Below are 20,129 nucleotides of genomic sequence, written 5' to 3'. Positions count from 1 at the left end.
AGGTAGGGGTTTCCAAAAGCCATGTTTCTTGGAAAGCTATAATATCAAAATTGTTTATTAAGTTCACAGATTTATCCTTAAAATGCACAGGGCCATGTGTGTTCCAGCTAGCCAAAGACACATTGTATCTGGAGTTTTGCTTGTGTTGTTATGTCGGGGCTCTAGACAAGTCGCGCACAGGTTATAAGTTCTGTTGCAAGCATGTTGTGTGTGAGTTTGTATAGCATTGCACGCTTGAGCGTGTAATTTGAAGAGGGTGATTCTTCTCAGTTGCGATTGCTGAATCTTTTTGTTTTATGTAATTGAAGCTATAAGGATCCCGGCCAATTATGAAGCCTAAGGCAAAAAGTTCCATCTTAGCCTTCGATATGGCAGTCAGGACTACTCCTGAAGGTATCCACAGACGAACGATGGATAAGTCATCTTCATTCAAGAACTCGACTTGATCAACATCAGAAGATGCTATGTCCTCCAAGATTGGAATGTCCCCTAAAATACTGAGGATGCTTGTTCTTCAGAGGTCAAACGCAACAAATGGAGAGGGGCGGCATTTCATAATCAAACAATGATGCTTGCACTGTGAAGTTTTAGATAGAGTAATGACTTCCATTTTAGCAGTAGTTTTGTTATGTGATCTGGACATGATTTGATGAGTTGCGTTATTTTCTAGGTGTGGAGGGCGAGTGACTTTCAAACACCCTTGTTTGAGATTGTAATCTAAGCTACTGGCTTCCTCGACATATGTTCATTTCTGGGATTCCCCATCTTTAAACTATGTGGGGGGATGGCTACATTGTGACGCCAAATACTGATCCACTGATTTTCTCATTTCAGCTCGCCTTTGTTCGAGAGTTAACAAGTCTTGTCTGGGCGGAGAGCACTTCTTTGTTTCTGGTATGTTGGATACTAAAACTTATGCGGAAAATTTGAAGTTCTTGGCAGAATATTTACATCTCGCTAGTCAACTATAGCAGTGACAAGTTCATCTAATGGATGGTGGGTAAGGGAAAATCACAGTTTTCAGTTGTATGGCCCTTTTTAGTTCTTGATAAGTTATTATATTTTTTCACCACCGCTAAGCAAGCATCAGCAATTCTTTTTTGAGAAACAGTGATGGCCCGAATGAATCGCTTTGCGCTTGAGTTTGATGAGGGACGCAATGATTTTAGGTTTTTTGTCTTTTTTTTATTTTTTCCTACAAAGATGGTTTAACAGAAGAATTGTCTGTAGATTTCACTTTGTCTGTTTTCTGAGCAAATATGTTATACGGTTGTTGAGCCATCTTTGATGACACTTTAAAGGATTGTGGAGGACTCAAAGGTTGCAATGCATCAAGGACAAAAGTGGGCTTTTCTAGAACATTACACTTACAAGGATGGATTATTTTTGTAAAAATTGGTAACACAGATCTCTCTAAGTTTTGGGCAAAAGTGTCTAGGCCAAGTGATGCATTGGCTTGGTCAGACTGTGTATTTTGTGCTTTGGAGAGTGGAGCATGCGTAGTTGGAGATATAATATTTGTCTCACTCACATTGTGATCCAATCTAAAATCTGTTGTATGAGAGTCGATTGGTGCGTGATTTTGGCATGGCTGTTAACGTGATGTTCAGTGGGGGGGATGATTTGCCCCTTCTTGCATTGAGGTCTGAGGCTGGGCTGGAGTACCAACTTTGCGAGGAGTGGGGTCATTAAACGATATGGAGAGAGTAGATGACTTGTGTATTTAATGACTAAACATGATGGGCGATTGGGAAAGACTGCAAGTCTCATCAGTAGCAGGAGAGGTTATGCAAGTGGGAGGATCTTTTGTCTGTATAGCCGTAATATCTAAGGCTGCGACTACGATGTCAGAGAGAGGCATCATTAGCTCCCGAGTCTCAGTCATCGACGCGCTAGATGGAAGCTGTTTTTCAGGTGTGTGCTCTAATTCTCTTCCCTCTGAATGATGATTATCAATATAGTCATCAGTCCTCTTTAGACTTCTACAAGAAGGTGCTGTCAGTGTTAAGGTAGAGAAGGGCGATGCAACAAGTGTATTAGTAAAGCCCACGGCTACCAACGAGGCAGGTATGATGATACACTCGATTTGTCTGTAATTCAGCTCGCCATACTGCAGGGGAAGGGGTGTGGTGTCTAATGGACCCATAATGCAGTTGCTTGCGGGCAGAGCTGTTTCTTTTGCCCCCTGTGGATGGCAGAAGACTGGAATGTCACCCACAGAAAAGAAAAATCTGTATTACTGCTGCAACAAATGCTGTTATTTTTTTATGCGCCGCACCCGCAGGCGATTGATCGACTTGGGGGCGTGCGATTAAGATTGAGCGAACCTTTAGCGGTTTCAATGCGCACCAGCATGTCCGACTTTAAAGTTTACAGGCTTGTGGGCATGTGTAAACGGTAAAGATCATGAAGAGACAAGCATGTCCAAAGTCTGACCAATCAAACCTTGAAAGCAAAAGCGAAAAAGATAGTGAAAACAAACAAACAAAACCCTCATCTACCTGATACCGCAAAGTCCCGTGAGTGCCTCTCGCCACGCAGCACTTCTCAGATGCGCGCGCGTGTACCAGTGAAATAGGCGTTGGTAATCCGGGGGCGTGCCTTGTCAAGTATTGAAACAAATCATGCAACATTATCTGTTAGATCTCATTGTCCTGCGAACGACCACAATGGATTTTGGCATCCTCAGGTGCTCTTCACATAGCTTCTTTTAGTAAGGCTGTGCACTTAATGGACTGCATGATAGCACACATCACTGCATCCACTATTACCATTTATCATTGTCAGTACCCTCACCTCAAATGCCAACTTGCATTAGGACAACCTTCTTGTGATGCCTGGAATTTAAGTACTGTTGACCATGGGAGAACCTCATCTAAAAGAAACGGGGAGAAACTTGCCCACCGAGTAACAGAATTAGCGGCTTTATCTAATGTAACTGCTTAGCTCTTGGGGCATTTAGTAGGATATCCAAGGGAGAGAGTCCTCACTGAGCTAGTGGATGGTAAATACAGGGATGCAGTTCAGATGAACCCTTGGCCGCTTTCACTTAGTCACCATCACAGAGCAGGGGAGAGTCAAATGAGGATTGTATACAAACTCCCAAACCATGTCAAAGAGCATAAAGTTCCCACTAACCAGACATACATACCCTGAATAAAAAAATACATTCACACAGCATTCCCCTTTGCAACAAAGAAACCCTTCAAAATGTTACTGTGAGCCTCACTGTAGAGAACACCCCACTTTGAAGGCCCAGAAAGGTTTTCTCTGAGACTTGCATTCCCATGTATGGTACAATGTGGATAATGCATTAACAGCAGCTTTTCCACTCACAAGTAAAACAATGCTGCAAAGGCATATCTCCTGGCAGAGATTTCATTTGCGAGTGTTAAAAATGTAGAATTTCAACAAAAAAACAAGCATTACTTAAATCCAAACAATGGATTCAAACTTGCTTTTTGATTTCCCTGCATTGCTCTCAAATGCTGATCTGTACCCTTCTCAGGCAATGATCTGAATCAACAAGAAAGAAGCAGTGAAATCCAAAACATCGGACAGGCCAAATAAACGCTTGATCAGGCCCCTGAAGCCTTGCATCGGCTCAGGTCGGCCAATTAAAGGCAGCCTTTCCGGCCCTCACCAATTTCAGGACAAAGGTGAAGACCCTACAAAGAGCCAGGTCAAGGCCAGTGGGGGGAGCAAAGGGCATTACACCTGCAGACTCATTCTGGCACTGAAGGTGTTTGGAGCAAGGGTTGGCATACTTTTGGATAGGGCTGGGGGAGGAGAAGTCCTAAAGCTACAAGAAGCAAGAATCATGGATGCGGATGGCCAATCAGAAGAGAGGCAAAGAGCTGAGTTTCAACCCCACTAGAGAGCAGAGCAATCAGGAGGGACCCAGGAGAATGGCAGAGGAAGTACGTCCAGAGGCCACTGGGGGAAAAAGAACACTTATCATTAAGGGAAAGGAGTTAAAACCAAGGTGGGAGTGCTAGTAAGGAAGCCACAGAAAGAGGAAAGTGAACCCCAGAAAGTGGTAAGATAAAGTAAATACTAGGATGTTGTAGCAGAAAGGCAATACTAGGAGGTGGTAGCAGAAAGTGAATATCAGGAGGTCAAAGTGGAAAGTGAGTCCAAAAAGGTGGTGGCAGAACATGAATACAGGAGGTGCTAGTGGAAAGAGGATACCTGTAGTTGATAGCAGATACCTGTAGGCGATAGCAGAGAGTAAAAACCAGTAAACATCGATGAAGTGAAAGGAGGAGTTAAACATGCAAAGTTGTAACAGGAGGTGAATATCTGAATCAGGGGACTGGAGTGTTTTAAAAGGAAAAGATGGACCGGAGTGGGACAGTGAGTATGAGGAAACATTGCAGCAAGATCTGAGGGGTTGCAGGAAAATATGGAGCAGGCTAGGAGGCAGAAGGAGGAGCTGGCAGCTAGGAAAGAGAAAAACCACCATACTGAAGTAATCAAAAAGAGCTTGTGAGCTAAAGATTCCAAAGGGGCAGAAGGGACTCCCAAAGGAGACAGGCAGTCTTAACAGAAAAATCATCAAGGAGGGGAGTGGTAAAAGATGCAGGATGAGGATAATACCAAGTGAAGGTTGAGGTGGAGTCAGACCTTGTTTTTTATTTTTTTTAAGAGTAGTTTGGGGAGGGAGAAGACCCCGAAGTGCTAAAGAAGGAGTAGGGGGTGTAACCTCAGGCAAGGGGTGAAGAAGGAGGAAGGCCACATTTGAGAAGGAGAAATGACTTGCGGGTAATGTTCCTTCTACGGATTCTTCGCCATCAGATTCCTCATCTTGAAAGATATCCATCCAGCGTCAGGTGCTTGGAAAATATCAACAGGGGGTGTAGTGCTGCTCGATATCATCTCTCAACTCCCTTGTGTTTAGCCGCACCATTTCTCAACTCCGTATGTGATGTCGACTGTTGTACTAAAGGGGTCCACTATGCCCCCTAACCTCGGTTCCCCACCTTTTTTCCCCCCTGGGCTCAGCCAGCAAGAGAAATCACGTGGTAAACGGAAGTGGACTAAACAAAAAAAATTCTAGTAAGCATCAAACAAATCAAAATGTTTTATTTCTTTTGGTGAGGAACAGAACCACTCTGATGTGGCAACATTTCACAACCAATAACAAGCCAAAACCAAACATGTATTCTTTTAAGACCAAACTTCACTTGATTTTCCACAATGGGTAGGCTGGGATGGCAATGAGTTATCGGGGGATAATAATCCATAAAAAGAACATTGCCAGTAAGTAATTTCTCCTTCAGGGGATTGAATTCTCCCACAGATTCCTCATCTTGATAGACTCCCAAAGCAGTTTCCTCCACGAACGAGAGATGGAAGCTACACCAGGAAACGTTGCAGGATGGGCCTACCAAAACAGGAATTGGCCCCTCAGTCAATGTCTTAGCTGTATTGCTTTGCAAACGTATGCAACAATAACAAGTCCCCTGCCGGCAGATGTCTCTTACTGACACCCCTTTATGGAGGGCTGAGGAAGCTGCAGCCACTCCCCTTGTGTGAGCTTTCAGACCTGAAGGTACTTCCATACTTGCATTCTGATAGCACTCAGAAATACACACAACAGTTAGGAAATGGTCTGCTTGGTAACAACCCTGCCTAACCTGGATTACGAGAAGGCCACAGACAACCAATCGTCCTTCCTGAAGGTGCCCGTCCTGGCCAGGTAAAAATTCAGTGCCCTCTGGGATCCAACCTGTGAAGACTCCTCATTCTTGAAAGTGGGGTGGGGAGGGAAAAACATTTGAAATCCACATTCTGGCCTATGTGGAATTCTGGTAACACTTTTGGTAGGAATTTGGGACACACCTTCAAAGGAAACCTTTTCCTTGCAGAACTTCATGAAGGTGGCTTGCAGGAAATTTCTTGCAGCTCACTGACGTGATCACCACCCGGAAGGCGTACTTCATTGTGTGAAGTCTGGTGGAGGTGGAATGCAAGGTCTCAAAATAATTCACAAGGCCCCTCAGGTATTGTGCCACCACTGGGATGGAACAAAACAACCCTTGTTGCTGTGTCTTTTTAAACAAGGAGGCCAGGTATCCCTTACCCATACTCACTTGAAGGCCTGATTTAGCTAAGGCCAACAAAAACTCCATCACTGTGGAGGTGGGACAGGGGATCCATCCATTTTGCCTTGAAACATGCCATGAACTTTCTCCATCTGCACTTGTGCAGCGACCTAGTAGACCGTCTTAGCACAGCCAACAGCACCACTCCATCCTTATCATCATACCTGAACCTCTCAAGAGCCACGCATGCAGATTGACAAGTTCTGGGTTTGGGTGAAGCACCCTACCTTCCGACTGGGACAAGAGCTGTGGCTTCAGAGAGCTGGAAAGGTGGGAACATGGCCAGTTCCAGAAGGTCCGGCTACCACATCCTCCTCACCCAGTCCGGGGCGATCAGGATCAGGTGAGCCCTGAATCTCCTAAACCTCCTGAGAACCCACAGGACGACTGGTATCTCTGGCAAGGCATAGTGCAGGTCAAAGGCCCGGTCCACCAGGAGCGCACCCGCCCCACCCCCCCAATACCACCCTGGAGGAAATTCCCCTGAGCAGAACTGCCTGCATTTTGTGTTGTCCTTCGTTGCAAACAAGTCCACTGACGGGGGTTCCCCACCAGGCGAACATCTCTGAAACAACGATTACAAGGAGTAGGGAGTTTGGTGTTGGGACAAGTTGGTCCCCTGCACAACCAGTTGTCTTTGGTCAATGTTTGGCCTACGTTCTAGCACATGGTTTTGTCGGGGAGCCAAACTCCAAGGTTCCCAGGAGGTTTAGAAGTTCTGCGTGGGGTGGCAAAACCTTGTTAGTTGCTGGTGCTGGCAGGGAATTGGTGATCCAGAACTGTCAGTAGATATTCACACTTCAGTCTTGAGTTTTGGTTGTTCATTGATATTTATTAGTTCAAGTGCAATATGACACATGAGGCACAATGTGCCAGGGTGGTGAAACAGAAAACAGCCGACGTGCGTTTCAACCAAAGTCTTTCTCAAGGCTTTGTGGGGTGGGGGTTGGTGAGTGGTAGGTGAAGTGAGAGAGTGCACAAAGCGGTGGCATGTTGCATTTAGAGGGTAATGGTGGAGATAATCATATAATATTCCAACATGGTTGGCCACAATGAGGCAAAGACAAAGCAGGAGTTTAAACAACATGATGTGCGAATATGGATGCGTGGTGAAAGTGGGTGGTGGGTGGTTATGGTTGTTGCAGGATGGTGCCATGGTGTGAGTGCCCTAAATGTAGGCTTGCCTGTATGGTCTGGAGGCTGGAGTGGGAGGAAGGTGGGGGTGAACTAAGGGGGGGCAGAAGAATTTCATGGGAGGAGGAGCCGTGGGACGGATGGCTAATAAGAGCAAGCTGATTTGAGGCAGGACCTGTATTGGGTCAGAGGGATTCTGGGTAAATGGAAGGTGGGATGGTGAAGGCAACTTTTCCAAAAAACACAGCAGGCCACCAAGGGAGTGGTGCTGTGTGGAGTATAAAAGTCAGGAGGACTCGAGGAGTGGGTCAGGTGTTAGAGGACTGTTGGGTGTGTGGACCGGGGTGGTGACCCCAAGATATTAAATCATGAGTGCAGTGCCCGGAATGCGGGCGGCGCCAAGGTTGAGGGGGCCCTTGGGGTGGAAGGTGTGCGGTGGGGCACCCTGGATGGTGCAACAGGCTGGAGGGCTGCCTGAGGCAGATGAGACAGATAAGTTGTTCCTGGGTGGGAACTGAGGTGTAGAGATGTGCGGTCTTAAAGATTAATGGGCAGCTGGGCTAGGCGCCAAGGGTGTTGTGGAGTGGGGCCTAATCACTTGCCCCAGCATTCCATACCCTCCAGGATGCCAGTCTTTGTCCCATCACAACCCCTCATACATACGCTTCAACTCCATCCTGTCACTTCGGCATTGATTAGCCTAGCAACCTTGCTTTAGTTCTACCTGGCATCTCTCTTCCAGATGGGCTAGTAAGCCACGAGCCAGCTCCCTATCCGGGGTGACTCTGCCACACACTCCAACGCGAGGCTCACGACAACCCAATTGGTAAGCACAGACCCTCATGGCCCCCTACTGTGAATGCCCTACTCTAATTCCTAGGTCATTAAGCCTCAACTAACTCTCCCTCTCTCACCTTTTATCTTTTCCCCTTGCTCTTCTCTCCTTGGTACTGTATGACTACATGAACTCTTAAATATTTTAATACCTTGTAACAACAATGTTTTAAACTGTTACCAACATGTCGCACCATCCTGCACCAACCACAACCACCCACCACCCACTTTCACCACGCATCCATATTCGCACATCATGTTGTTTAAACTCCTGCCTTGTCTTTGCCTCATTGTGGCCAACCATGTTGGAATATTACATGATTCTCTCCACCATTACCCTCTAAATGCAACATGCCACTGCTTTGTGCACTCTTTCACTTCACCTAACACTCACCAACCCCCACCCCACACAGCCTTGAGAAAGACTTTGGTTGAAACGTTCGTCGGCTGTTTTCTGTTTCACCAACCTGGCACATTGTGCATCATGTGTCATATTGCACTTGAACTAATAAATATCAATGCACAACCAAAACTCAAGACTGAAGTGTGAATATCTACTGACAGTTCTGGAGCACCAACTCCCTGCCAGCGCCAGCAACTAAAAAGGTTTTGCCACCCCACCAAGAATCTCTGAAACAACCTCTGTGCACAGTTCCCACTCGTGAGAGACCAAGGTCTGACTGCTCAGAGCATCCGCCAGCCTGTTCTCCACCCCCACTAGATGCGCTGCAAAGGCAGAAATATTGTTCGCCATCCTCCAGAACCACAGTTGCATTGTCTCTCTGCACAGGGTTAATTACCACGCAGCTCCCTGCTTGTTCAGGTAGTGTATGGTAACTGTGTTGTCCGTCAGTACCAAGACATGTTTCCCCTGAAGGGAAGGCACAAAAGCTGGCAGCGCCAGTCTGACAGCCTACAACTCTGGCAGGTTAATGTGGCAACAACTCTCCTTCCGAGACCAATGGAAATTGACTTGGAGGGGTCTGTAATTGGTCCCACAGCCCTTCAGAGAAGCATCCGTTACCACCTGTACCTCTGGTTAAGATGCCCAGAACGGCTCTCCCGCCAACATGTTGGTCTTATTGATCAAACAAGCCAGGTCGACAACAACTGTCCTAGACACTTGAAGCATTTCTGCACCAGTGTAATCTGCATCTTCTGCAAATTCAGGGAGAAGCCTAGGCTGTGTAGCAGGGAGCAAGTGACCTTGAGGTGCCTTGAACCCTACTCTGGGGGCTGATCCTGGGTCAGCCAGTCATCCAAGTATGGGAATACAAAGACACAGATCTCCTGTGGTGGGACGTCACAACTGCCTGGCTGTCATGATGCCTACCCCCGGAGCACCAGGCCCAGCACCCCCGGGAGCAGGCATCATGCCCCCGGGTAGAAGCCCAGCGGCCCCTTATAGGGGCTCTTTAGATTCTGTCCTGGCGCCGTTGGCGCCAGGCTCATGTTGGACATCAGTCCAGGCGCCATAGGTGCCAGGCTCATAAAGGAAGGTGTTTTGTGCACTTACCTGATGCAGACCATGCTGCAAGATTCAGGCCTCCCTGAGACCTGAAAGGGACTATTTTTTCATTGGGACTATTTTGCCATTCGGGCGTGGCCAGGGAAGGATACTTACCTGGAACTACTTTGGGGGCTATTTAAGCCATGCCCAGACAGTAGCTCACGCTTCGCGTTGTTCTGCATCCAAGCAGCTGAACGCTCACCGTGTCTGCTCCTGCATCTGGTCTCCAGCCACGCCCGCCTCGATCCTGGAACACCTGTAAGGAAAGAAGAGAAAGGTGAAAACCAAGAATTTTATCAAACTTCTTACCTGCATCCGGAACCTTCACGCCAGCGTTCCAGAGAAAAGACTTTCATTTAAAAGCACCGCGTTGCTCGCTGCAGCGCCGCGCTTCCCTCACCTGTCCTTGGGAGTTCTTCTGGCAGCACCGCGACTGTCTGCACCGGTCGCCACATCTCTGCGCCTAGGGGAGAGAAGAAGAGACAAAAGGTGAGCAGAAGGAACATATGAGGAAAGCCTAATTTTCCGCCATAACACTTACCGGTCTTCTGTTGGTGGACCATTCCTCATTTCGGGTCGGCGCCGCTTCGCTGGCAGGTACCGCACCCCAGCCCCTATGGGGAAAGAACAAAAGACATTACTGGAGGAATATAAAGACATTAAGAGGGATCGCCCTCATCGCTAACTCACCTGAGTTTACCATCGGCAATTCAATCCCTCAACGCATCGCCTTCATTCTGCACCTGAAATAAAGGACAGATCACAGGTTAGGAAGGCAACAGAAAAGGAGGCTCAATACTTGAACTTTTGTAATCTTCATACTTACAGCGTTCCGCTCGGAAAAGTCAAGTGGATTTTGCCAGCGCCATTCTGAAAACCAGTGAAGTAACTTGACAAACACGCGCCCCTGCACCAGAAGCAGGATGGAGAGTTCATCCTTTCAAACCATAAGGTGAGCTTCAACCGGGGATTTCGGAGGAAGTTAGAGAAGAACAAAGGGGGGAAGGGGGGAGCAAGCACACTATTCTGCAGACTGTTAATCCCCTTTCTCATCTGCAGAAGGATAATCCTCCGGGCCAGACAAGCAAGATTTGAGGGTCCTGTTCAGTCGGTGTTCCGAGTTCTGCGCATCACGCTCGAAGAGGCCACAGCAACCCAGACTAGACCAGCGCCTCCGTGGGAGTCAGGTGAGCGTTACAGAATGCAAAGCCTTCCTACAAATTCCCACCCAGGCACTATGGAAACTTCTGAGACTGATCAGTTGGCCCAACTACTGGGGGAATTACGGGCCGAAGTACACGCCGCTCGTCAAGAGACTAATGCTCTCAGGAGGGAAGTGATTGTATCAAAGGAAAGAACTGATGACCTGGCTAGACAGTTTTTGCAAGGTCAAGCTGGACATACACCTCTACCCGGTTCCGGGGGGAACCCCGCTCCTGTGGTTCCCAGTAACCCTGTGCAGATTAATCTACCTGGAAACATGCCGCTGGCCCCACCCGAACGCTTTGCTGGGGACCCCAAACGATTCGCCGTATTCATGAATCAGTGTCGTTTGCACTTCCTATGCAAACCTGGGGCCTTCCCTAATGACCAGACCAAGGTAGCCTTTGTATTGTCATATGTCAGCGGCTGTGCTGCCGATTGGTCAGTTCCACTGGTTACACAAGATGACCCGATTCTCCGTGATTTTCAAGGATTTCAAGCAAGCATGGAAAGGTTATTTGCTCGACACTCTCAGCGGCAGGCTCTGGATGACGAACTCCTATCCCTGCGACAGGGCAATCAGGACCTCCTATCCTACATTGCAACCTTTAATAGACTAATTGTGGAAACTGGGTGGCCAGAGTATAAAAGAATCACGTTATTTTATCGAGGTCTACGCGGAGAACTTAAAGATGTCCTGGCCCAAGTTGTAAATCCGCCCCAAGAATGCACAGAATATATAGACAGTGGTCCAATTGGATCACAGACTTCAAGACAGAAAAGCAGATCTGTCCAAGTTTGAGACCTGGGTGTTGGTCAAGACCCACGCTAACCCCAAGAGTGCTGATGTCTCTGAGCCTATGCAAATCGGAGGGGTTAAAGGACCTTTAACTCAAAAAGAACGTGAAAGAAGACGGCAGATGCAATTATGTCTTTATTGTGGGTCCTCTGGACACTTTCTACGAGATTGCCCGGCAAAACCGCCCAAGAAGGTGGTAGGAGCCGCTGATAAAAACCATGAAGACTCTGTTTCGGGAAACGACCACGCCCGACAAGCGTAGGGGTCCGCTTGCCAAGCTTAAAAACTAACTCTCAGACCTCGCATTTCATTGTGACAATGGTCCTCGTAGATCCGGAACAGCCTAAGCGGTTGCATGCAATAAAGGCATACATCGATAGTGGGGCTATAGGAAATTATGTGGATCGTGAATTGGTCTCTAGGATTAACCTCCCTCTGCGTCCTAAAACCAGCAAAGATGTCATCACCACAGTCGATGGAACCAAAATTGCCTCTGGACCGGTAACACATTCCACTGCTGAGGTGACACTTATAGGTCCGGACGGCCATCGGGAGGCAGTTGTGTTTGATGTAATCAAGGCTCCACAGTTTCAGGTTATTCTCGGAATCCCTTGGTTAGAGACACATAATCCTCGAATTGATTGGCGAGCAAAGAGAATAACCTTCCCGGATTGTGCACAAACCTGCTACCCAGAAAATCTGAAGATTAGTCTAGCGTCTGTAACCTCTGTCTCCATGCAACTACCTCCGGAATACCAAGACTTTCAGGACGTCTTCCAAAAGGAACAGGCCAACACGTTACCTCCCCACAGATCGTACGATTGCCAAATCGATCTGGTGCCCGGTGCACAACCCCCTTGTAGCAGGATTTATGCCCTTACTGAACCTGAGAATCTGCATTTGAGACAATATTTAGATCAATACCTAGCCAATGGTTTCATTCGCCCGTCAAAGTCTCCGGCATCCTCGGCTTTATTCTTCGTGCCCAAAAAAGAAGGCGACCTTAGAACTTGTATCGACTACCGCGCATTGAACCAGATAACTGTTAAAAACCGTTACCCTCTGCCTCTGATCCCTGAACTCCTTGACCAGGTGAAGGACGCTTGCGTATACACCAAGTTAGATCTCCGGGGGGCTTATCATCTGGTGCGAGTAAAAGAAGGCGACGAATGGAAAACGGCCTTCCGTACAAAATATGGATTATTTGAATACCAGGTGATGCCTTTCGGGTTGTGCAACGCGCCCGCTGCCTTCCAATTCTTCATGAACGATGTCCTTCGGGAACTCATCGATGTTTGTGTTGTCGTATATATCGATGACATTCTTGTGTACTCCTCTTCGGAATCTGATCAAAGAAAGCATGTCAGGGCCGTCCATGAGAAATTGCGCCAGCACAAACTGTTTGCAAAGCTGGAAAAGTGCGTTTTCCATACCACCGAGGTTGAGTTTCTTGGATTCATCCTGACACCTAAAGGGGTCCGAATGGACTCACGAAAAGTGGATGCCATCCTCAAATGGCCATCACCTAGTTCGGTGAAAGGTGTCCAAAGCATGCTTGGTTTTGCTAATTTTTATCGCAGATTTATCCCGGAATTTTCACGTGTGGTTCAACCCATCACTGCACTCTTGCGAAAAAATAAACGCTTCGAATGGACCGAGGAAGCCGAACAGGCCTTTCAGGAATTGAAAGCTAAATTCACGTCTGCACCTATTTTGAAGCACCCGCGTCCCGATCTCCCTTATATAGTCGAAACCGACGCGTCCAGCTTAGCCATGGGAGCGGTCCTGTCTCAGAGAGACCCTGAAACCAACCAACTGCACCCTGTAGCATTTTGGTCCAGAAAGTTCTCGCCGCCTGAGGTAATTTATGCAATCACTGACAAGGAATTATTAGCCATTAAGTCCGCCTTTAAGGCTTGGCGGCATTATCTTCTTGGCGCCAGGCATACCATCACCGTGATCAGTGATCACCGAAACTTACAATATTTAAAAACTGCCAAGGCTCAATCGTCACGTCAGCTCCGATGGGCTTTGTTCTTTGCTGAGTTCGATTTTGTAATCACTTACCGCCCCGGCTGTAAGAATGGCAAAGCGGACGCGCTATCTCGAATAGGAATGGGAGAAATAGGCACAAACTCAGAACCTGTGCCGATAATTCCCGAACAAAGAATTTTGGGGATAACCTCTTTACAAACACTTGAAGACATTCAAGCACGGGTAAAACAACTCCTGGACTCTACAGCCTTGCAGGATTGGACCCAAAGGGGGTCTTACTTTTCGGTCAACGATGGCCTACCTTACTTCCAAGGACGCTTATTTCTGCCAGAAAAGGAATTGCAAGAACTGGTTATTTCCCGTCATCATGATACCATGATGGAAGGACATCCTGGCATTGCCAAAACTGAGGAAAAAATTAAATGACAATTCTGGTGGCCTTCCTGGCGAAAGGATATTAAATCTTTCGTGATGTCCTGTGGAGTTTGCGCCCAAAACAAAGGCCTAAAGACAAAACCCGCCGGTCTTGTTCAGCCTTTAGACATTCCACCAGCACCTTGGCACACCTTGTCACTAGATTTTATCATGGACCTGCCCCCTTGTAATGGATACAATACTATTCTGGTTGTGGTGGATTTATTTTCCAAGATGGCCCATTTTGTTCCGTTGAAAGGATTACCTTCAGCTTCTGTCCTAGCCAAGGAATTCCTCGAAAATATCATCCGTTTGCATGGATTCCCGCCCATACTAGTCTCCGACCGGAGAAGCCAGTTTATTTCTCATTTTTGGAGAAAGTGTTGTCAACTGGCACAAATCGACGTAAGACTCTCAACCAGCCACCACCCACAGACCGATGGTCAGACGGAGAGAACGAACCAGACCCTTGAACAATATCTACGATGTATGTTGCACGAATCGGGGGGTAATTGGAAGGATATTTTATGGGTGGCCGAATATGCATACAATAACTCGGTACACTCTAGAACTGGACAAAGCCCCTTTTATACCCTATATGGACATCACCCTCGTACTTCAGACCTGGACTCACCTCTGAGCCTTGAAATGCCCGCAGTGGACCATTTGCATTCCACGATAACTCAAGCCTTCAAGGATGCAACTGCACATTTGCAACAAGCGAAAGGGAAATACAAAAAGAATGCGGATCTGCATCGGAGTGAGGTGCCTCCATACCAAATAGGGGATCAAGTATGGTTGGCTACCAAACACATATTGCTCAAGGGACCTCGAACTTTTAATCCAAGGTATTTGGGCCCTTACTCGATCAAAGCTATAATTAACCCAGTGGCAGTCAAGCTCGATCTACCAGCTAACATGCGGATTCACCCCGGTTTTCATGTGTCACTTTTGAAACCAGTGCAACCAGGAACCAGATTAATAAAGCCACCAGAACCAATCCAGATAGATGGGGAGCCTGAATTCGAGGTGAAGAACATTTTGGATTCTAAGATCTCAAAATCAAAACTTTTCTATCTAATTGATTGGAAAGGGTACGGGCCTCAGGAAAGGTCTTGGGAACCCAGCGACCACGTACATGCACCTCGGCTGGTAAAAAGGTTCCATCAGAATTTCCCAAACAAACCGAAACCTCCAGAGGGAACGACCTTGGGAGGAGCCTTGGGGGGGAGTGCTGTCATGATGCCTACCCCCGGAGCACCAGGCCAGGCCAGGCACCCCCGGGAGCAGGCATCATGCCCCCGGGTAAAAGCCCAGCGGCCCCTTATAGGGGCTCTTTGGACTCTGTCCTGGCGCCGTTGGCGCCAGGCTCATGTTGGACATCAGTCCTGGCGCCATAGGCGCCAGGCTCTTTTTGGAAGGTGTTTTGTGCACTTACCTGATGCAGACCATGCTGCAAGATTCAGGCCTCCCTGTGACCTGAAAGGGACTATTTTTTCATTAGGACTATTTTGCCACTCGGGCGTGGCCAAGGAAGGATACTTACCTGGAACTACTTTGGGGGCTATTTAAGCCACGCCCAGACAGTAGCTCACGCTTCGCGTTGTTCTGCATCCAAGCTGCTGAACGCTCACCGTGTCTGCTCCTGCATCTGGTCTCCAGCCACGCCCGCCCCGATCCTGGAACACCTGTAAGGAAAGAAGAGAAGAGAAAGGTGAAAACCAAGAATTTTATCAAACTTCTTACCTGCATCCGGAACCTTCACGCCAGCGTTCCAGAGAAAAGACTTTCCTTTAAAAGCACTGCGTTGCTCGCTGCAGCGCCGCGCTTCACTCACCTGTCCTCGGGAGTTCTTCTGGCTCCACCGCGACTGTCTGCACCGGTCGCCACATCTCTGCGCCTAGGGGAGAGAAGAAGAGACAAGAGGTGAGCAGAAGGAACATATGAGGAAAGCCTAATTTTACGCCATAACACTTACCGGTCTTCTGTTGGTGGACCATTCCTCATTTCGGGTCGGCGCCGCTTCGTTGGCAGGTACCACACCCTGGCCCCTATGGGGAAAGGACAAAAGACATTACTGGAGGAATATAAAGACATTAAGAGGGATCGCCCCCATCGCTAACTTACCTGAGTTTACCATCGGCAATTCAATCCCTCAACGCATCGCCTTCATTCTGCACCTGAAATAAAGGACAGATCACAGGTTAGGAAGGCAACAGAAAAGGAGGCTCAACACTTGAACTTTTGTAATCTTCATACTTACGGCGTTCCGCTCGGAAAAGTCAAGTGGATTTTGCCAGCGCCATTCTGAAAACCAGTGAAGTAACTGGACAAACACGCGCCCCTGCACCAGAAGCAGGATGGAGAGTTCATCCTTTCAAACCATAAGGTGAGCTTCAACCGGGGATTTCGGAGGAAGTTAGAGAAGAACGAAGGGGGGAAGGGGGGAGCAAGCACACTATTCTGCAGACTGTTAATCCCCTTTCTCATCTGCAGAAGGATATTCCTACGGGCCAGACAAGCAAGATTTGAGGGTCCTGTTCAGTCGGTGTTGCGAGTTCTGCGCATCACGCTCGAAGAGGCCACAGCAACCCAGACTAGACCAGCACCTCCGTAGGAGTCAGGTGAGCGTTACACTGCCGCTTGGTGAAAACCCTGGGCGTGGAGGTCAGGCCAAAAGGGAGCACTTTGTACTGATAATGTGCATCCCCCAATGATGAACCTCAGGAATCACCTATGCTTCCTGTGCATAGGCACATGAAAATAAGCATCCTGTAGGTCTAGCTACATCAGCCAGACCTAGAATTGCAGAGCCTGGAGAATCTCCCTCAATGTAACCATACTGTACTTGTCCTTCCGCAGTAACTTCTTCAACACCCTGAGGCCCAGAATGGGATGAAGCCCCCCCCCCCATTTCTTGGTAACCAAAAAGTATCTTGAGTTCCAACCTGAGCCTTTGTCTCTGGCCGGCACCTCCTTCACTGAATCCTTCAAGAGGAGAGTTTGCAATTCATCGTGGAGTTCCCCTTTGGGGGATGGGGGGGTGGCAAAGGTCTGTGCAGGGGGCTGCTTGATGAATGGCCGGCATTATCCTAGTTCCACCAACTGGAAGGGGTCCAGGCATCAGACGTGATCTCCGTCCATTTACCTATGAACCCGGAAACTCTTCCTCCAGCTGGAGACACATGGTGTCAAGGAGTTCCCCCCTTCTCACCTGAGTTAGATCTTTGCTGGATTTCTTGATCGATGCCTTCTTGCGTACTGCTCGAGTCTTGAATAAGGCTGCACGAGTCTCTTCCGACTCCAGCGTGCGTTCAAGTACCGGGATGCAGGGGTCCAGGAATCCAGGAAATAACAGGGTGCGCAACTAGCACACGAGTCCAGGAATCAGGAAAGGGACTAAAATTGGGTTAGAGTGGAAGAAGCAAGGGAAACAATACCGGGAGCTACGGAGCACACGTCTGGTCGCTACTTCGCAATAGCATTGAGACGCGCGGGGCCGCAGGGGCGTGGCATATTTATGGAACGTACTACGTTCGCCGTGAAGGCTGGTGCGAGGCGTGTCACGTGATACGGCCATGTTGGGAGAAACAATGCTGTCAAGCCCCGCCGTGACAAGGACTAGGAAGTCCAGAAGGGGCGCGTTCTGTGGGTCATGACACATGGGGGGAGATCTCAAAGAGATTACTATGACGAGGGTACTGCTGATGTTGAGGCTGAGGCAAATTGGCCCTCATTTGCTCCTCTACCTCTCCACAGCTGTGGGATCCTGCGCTGCCTCTGCTTTGACTGAGGTAGCTGTGCCTCTCTAGGGAAGGTGGTATAATATCTAAAGCCTCTTCTCCTAGAGCCAAAAGAGAAAGACTGTTTAGTTGGTTGCTGCATCGCTAGTCCCAGTGATTTCGCTGGCAACTCGGAGTCCTTAAAGGTTTCCAGGGAGTCATCTGCTTGCAGCCCAAACAAATGCTCCCCATCAAATGCCTGGTCAAGGAGCTTAGCCTGGACATTCGGCAAAACCCGGAGCTCCTACGTAGGCTCACCTGCAGAGAACCATGAACGTACCCATACAATAACCCACACAGTCCAAGGGTGTAACCCAGCCTGGAGCATTTAGCATGATAACTCATTTCCATCCCTGACTATGCCAATGAAGCCATCCCTAATCTCTCCTTCAAGGAAGTGGTTGGCTACTTCGGTGATGGTGTTCCACAGCATGTGAGAGTGTTTGGCAAAGGCACAATATGTGTTAACTGTCTTTAATGCCATGCTCCCTGAGGCAAACACCTTCTTTGGCAATGCTCAACCTTCTTCGACTCCCTATCCATGGGACGATTCAAAGTGGAGGTTGATGGCCTCAAGTTCATAGTTGTGGCTTGCACTACAAGCCCCTCGAGTTTAGGATGAGCCATCAGAAATGGGAGATTGCTGCCACTGAGCACCGGTGTTGACAGAGGGGCATGATGGTATAGCATTTTCTGATTGCAGCCCTCAGTCAAGGATGTCCGTCAGCTCATACTGTACTAACGGGTTCAACAGGGCGTCAAGACCAAGCGCAATGACCACATTCTTGAATGCCATGTATGGGCGTTGGGATGCGAATATGGGGCCACCTGCTGCAGCTTGACATTGGGGGATGTGCCTAATCCATTTGCATTGTAGGCCCACTTGGACCACCATAAAATCAGGTTACGGGCAATTAACCCAAACGACAAGCGGCTCCATAGCAAATGGGATTGGGTCCCCCCTCATTGTCAAAGATCGATTGCATCGAATCGCAGAAGTCAGCCTTGGATTCCAGCACTTAGTTTCGGTCCTGCAACACCTCTGACAGACAAGGAAGTTCAGCGTGAACTGAGGAGGGTGCCGATGTCAATATCAGTGCCAATGCAGGTTTTATTCCTTATGTCGAGCTTGAGGGATTGGGACCTCCCTTGGCTACCTTTGTGCTGGATGAACTGGGCATTGTGGGATGTTTTTATCCATGCATCCGAGCCCTACCTCAAAACTGTGCAGTACTGACATGGAAAACATCATGATGGCCAGAGCTTCCCAGAAAATGCATGAAGAATAGGCTGCCGCTCATTTTTGCCGATGTTATGGGCACAGAAGGGCACTGCCTAAAACCACCATTAGACTACCCACACAGTAGTCTGAAACCATTGGGAATGGCAATGCTGATTGCCAAAAGCAACCTAGAATTGTGGGGAATTAATTTTCTTAAATCCCAAAAATGGGTGCATTACCAGTACTCACCACTATCAGAAAGCCGGCGTTTTAAAACAACACCAGACTTTTTTTTTTTTTTTTTTTGTGTAAAACTGAATAAATGAACCCAAAGCAGGCCAAAGAAAGACTTACTGAGAGGTGGATACAATGTAAAGTTATATTCTGAAGTGACTTGAAGGTTTATAACAAGACTGGCTGAGCTGTGGATTTCAGCAGTTTAAGTAAATTTGGACTGAAAGACACTAAAAATCTAAATGTTTAAAAGAAATGAGTGACCTACTTTTGAGTGTCACATAGGTTGCAATTGTTTAAATGTCATAGTTTTAAACTTAGAATCAGCATTTTAGCTGCATATGTAAAAAATGGTTAGTTTATTTGAATGCCGAAAACTGGGTAACTAAAAGTGACATTAGCTGGGGCCTGGCTTAAGGAACTGAATTCTGCCCACCAGCTACCCCCGACAGGAGATGAGACTTGCACAACAGCTGTGTTCCCAGGCCTAGCTGCCCTTTTGCTGCTCCCACCAAAAGGGATATGACACTTCTCTGATTGAATTACCTGGGCTCTGCAGGAAATTGAACAAAGCCCTGTCCTGACTCAGGCAAATGTTTTATTATGGGGGCCGTAAAAGTGGCTTCCTCCTGGAAGTAAAGGGGAGGAGCACTGCCTGTGAGAGCAAGCTGGCTTGGCAGAACTGGAAAAACCAGAAATTCAACCTTGTGCTGGGGGGAAACCACACCCCTTTGGGGCCAGAACATAACTCTAAAAAGATGGATCATTCATAGAGCGGACTTGTGAAAATTATTTAAATGATACCATAATTCTTGTGATTTTTCTGCCCACATTTTAAGAGGTTTTTAGAACCGGTGGCATGATCTGGGGGCAAGCTAGCAGTTAAGAGGGTATT

The 20,129-nt window shown here is 47.9% G+C and overlaps 1 protein-coding gene and 1 long non-coding RNA gene across 6 annotated transcripts in view; one reads left to right on the top strand and one right to left on the bottom strand.

Moving 5' to 3' along the window:
- The window catches only part of CFAP46 (cilia and flagella associated protein 46), a 2,698,259-nt gene that overhangs the window by 275,838 nt on the left and 2,402,292 nt on the right, over window positions 1–20,129 (bottom strand). The window lies entirely within an intron of this gene.
- The window catches only part of LOC138472977 (uncharacterized), a 152,593-nt gene that overhangs the window by 46,462 nt on the left and 86,002 nt on the right, over window positions 1–20,129 (top strand). For all 3 annotated transcript variants that reach the window (XR_011268705.1, XR_011268706.1, XR_011268704.1), the window contains one exon: window positions 835–894. This is a non-coding gene — a long non-coding RNA (uncharacterized lncRNA). The remainder of the gene's footprint in view (window positions 1–834; window positions 895–20,129) is intronic.

This window comes from Ambystoma mexicanum, chromosome 8, assembly GCF_040938575.1.
Source record: "Ambystoma mexicanum isolate Mex_15411 chromosome 8, UKY_AmexF1_1, whole genome shotgun sequence".
Taxonomy (NCBI): Eukaryota; Metazoa; Chordata; class Amphibia; order Caudata; family Ambystomatidae; genus Ambystoma; species Ambystoma mexicanum.
Note: the sequence above shows the minus strand (reverse complement) of the source record. Positions and strands in the feature narration are given on the sequence as shown.